At 41.2% G+C, this 3,371-nt stretch overlaps 1 non-coding gene across 1 annotated transcript; it reads right to left on the bottom strand.

The window, feature by feature from the left end:
* Positions 1–2,035: 2,035 nt before the first annotated feature.
* On the bottom strand, positions 2,036–2,142 carry LOC132500452 (U6 spliceosomal RNA). The gene has a single exon (XR_009534044.1). It is a non-coding gene; the product is annotated as a U6 spliceosomal RNA (small nuclear RNA).
* Positions 2,143–3,371: the final 1,229 nt, after the last annotated feature.

Below are 3,371 nucleotides of genomic sequence, written 5' to 3' on the forward strand. Positions count from 1 at the left end.
ACACTAACTGGGCAGAAGGACACGTAAATAAACAAGCATAATATTATATACTATATAGTATGAAGTTACTCTTAACTCCCAGGGAGAAGCAGCTAACTGGGGTCTCTGAGAAGGGTTCATGGAGAAGGGGGCGTCTGAGGTGGTGGAAAAATTGCTAAGACACCTGACAAGGAGTTGCCATCACAGAGCCTCTGTAATCCAGCCCTTCCATCCTTGGGTGACTTTGACCTGAGCACGTTGCTTATTTTATCAATCTGCTCCCTTTCACCCACTGGTGGACACTAGTTATAAACGGCATGGCTCCAAATGTCTGCTCGGTCATCTGCCAAACATGAGTAATGTTGACCTTGTTAGGAGCTCGGTTTCAGTGTCTCAAAGAACATTATCTGTGGTGGATGTAGTCTGATAACAAATAATAGTCATTCATTTAATCCATGAAGTAGTCAGTTTCCCTAAATACTATTGATAACAGTAGGCAAGTGCATTTCAGTTCCAGGGTGGGACTTGGAAGACATTGCCCTACTGTTTGGGAAGTTCTTCTTTTAGGAGAGGCTACTAAATAATGATGAGGCTGATGATAATAATGATAGGAGTAGCTGTTTATTTAGTACTTACACTGTGCTATCAACTTTATAAAACTCTCACGACATCCTGGGTTCCTCATTGTACGGAAATGGAAGCTCAGAGAAGGTAAATGGTAAATAAGGGGCAGTCAGTCTTCCCCCAGACTCCTCCCCTCCACTCCAGGCCATGTTGAGTCTGGAATCCAGCAGCGTGGGATTGCTTGGAGGCGCTCCTTTTTTCTTTCTGAATGTTACCAACCCAGTCCCCAGCTAGGCTATAACCACTCTGAGAGCAAGGACAGAACCGTCTACTTCTTCACCTCCCCAAACACCTAGCATGGCCTCTGGAAAAGAGTCAATACATACTTATGGGTGGTTGAAGGATTGCTTTCTAAATGGGCAGCCCTGGGTTTGGTACAGTAAGGAGGAAACAGAGAAAGAGCCCACAAGGTAGAAATCTGCCTGTTAAAGTGTCTGAGTCTATTCAATGTAATGTTTGCTGTTTTTTCCTCCACAGCAGCTGTGAACACATTCCTTGTTCGTGGCCACCACTTGTATTTTTAAGCACTTCCCAAGATCCTCGTGGTTGCTGGGGATCATTCCACACTTCCGCTTTTTAAAATTTTAAAATTTTATTTTTATTGAAGTATAGTTGATTTACAATGTTGTATTAGTTTCACAACACACTGTACAGCACAGTGATTCATATATATATATATATATATATATATATATATATATATATTCTTTTTCAGATTCTTTTCCCTTATAGGTTTTAATTTTTTTAAGATTTTTATTTTTGGCTACAGTGGGTCTTCGTTGCTGTGCGCGGGCTTTCTCTAGTTGTGGTGAGCGGGGGCTACTCTTCGTTGCGGTGTGCGGGCTTCTCATTGCAGTGGCTTCTCTTGTTGTGGAGCACGGGCTCTAGGCTCATGGGCTTCAGTAGTTGCAGCACGTGGGCTCAGTAGTTGCAGCACGCGGGCTCTAGAGCACAGGCTCGGTAGTTGTGGTGCACGGGCTTAGTTGCTCTGCGGCATGCGGGATCTTCCTGGACCAGGGATCGGACCTTTGTCCCCTGCATTGGCAGGTGATTCTTAACCACTGCCCCACCAGGGAAGTCCCAAGATTTTTTTTTTTTTTTGATGTGGACCATTTTTAAAGTCTTTTTAAAATTTGTTACAATACTGCTTCTGTTTTATGTTTTGGTTTTGTGGCTGTGAGGCATGTGGGATCGTAACTCCCTGACCAGGGATCGAATCTGTACCCTCTGCATTGGAAGGCAAAGTCTTAACCACTGGACTGCCAGGCAAGTCCCTCCCTTATAAGTTATTACTAAATATTGAGTATAGTTCCCTGTAGGTCCTTGTTGGTTATCTACTTTATATATAGTACTGTGTATATGTTAATCCCAATGTCCTAATTTATCCCTCCTCCATCCCCACTTTCCCCTTTGGCAGCCATAAGTTTGTTTTAAAGATGTGGAACGCTTTAGGAATTTGTGTGCCATCCTTGGGCAGGGGCCGTGCTAATCTTCTCTGTATTGTTCCGATTTTAGTATATGTGCTGCTAAAGCCAGCACTACACTTCTGCTTTCATTGTGCCCAGACCTTCCCGAGTCTGCACCTGGCATGTACACAGGTCTTTTGTTTTTGTTCCTCCCTTTCGTGTTCTTGGGTCTCCTCCCTCTTCTGTTTCTTAAAAATGTAGCTAAGGAAGAGGTGCAGTTAGTAAGTTCTTTGCTTGAGGCTTCCTGGTTTTCATGTGATTTTGAAAATTCTGTTCTTTGAAGGTAGTTGTAAAACATGGGTGATGAGAATATTTGGCATTCATTAGGCAGTTTTATATTTGTGAATAAAACTGGTAGGAGATTCCAGCTTACCCAAATAAAATGATCTCCTCTTAGCTTAGCACCATAATAAAGTTAAAAAACAATAAAAAAGAAACAGTTCGAACAGGAATAATTTAAAAGGTTAATCCTGAGGAAACTTTTCACATTTTTGTTTTGCTCCAGAATAGTAGCTCTTAAAGATGGTCATCTTTGGTTTGGTTTAGAATCAGTTTTGAGAGTGTACACAACTTCCCAGAGTTGCTTATGTTTATTTAAGCCCTCATTCTGAGCAGTGGTTTGTGCTAAACTCTGGTCAAATGTTCCTGCATCTTTGAAGACTCTGAGCTTGATCTGAGAATCTTTGCTTTAATTTAAGGTGTCAAATTAGAGCTATTACAAAGCAAGAGGACTGGAGTTGATAAAAATTGATAAGGAACTCTGAGTTTTATTACTGCTTTTACATTTATTTATTAGTCGATTTTAGGCTAATCTTATCATTATTAATGAAGAAAAATGTAAGATGTAAAAACTGACATTCCCCCAAGAAATTCCTGTGTGAATTGTATTGCCTGATTAAAAATATTACATGTTGGCACCAAAATTATGGGCTTCTACTATTACCACCCACAGTGTTTGGGGGAAACCGTTAGGGATAAAGGGAAGCTATGTAGAATCCTGGAGTTGTTTTGTATGATCCCGTGGTCCTCCTGGAGCAGCAGCTCTGTGGAAACATAAAGTCACAGTATTTGTAGGAGGAAAGAAAATATGATGGAAGCATGAACGGAATAGTTAGTGAGGTGGAGAGTCAAGGATGTGGGTTGTGTGAGTGGTTAATTACTTGTCTCACTTGATTGGGCTTTCGGAAAACTTGAGAAATGCCAAGTTGTTTTTCCAGTCTGAGAGCTGACTTGCTCTTTGGATCTGGACATGTCACTGTACATTCATAGAGCATATTCAAAAGATGATTGAGAAAAGTTCTT

The sequence above is a fragment of the Mesoplodon densirostris genome, chromosome 12, assembly GCF_025265405.1.
Source record: "Mesoplodon densirostris isolate mMesDen1 chromosome 12, mMesDen1 primary haplotype, whole genome shotgun sequence".
In the NCBI taxonomy this organism is placed as follows: Eukaryota; Metazoa; Chordata; class Mammalia; order Artiodactyla; family Ziphiidae; genus Mesoplodon; species Mesoplodon densirostris.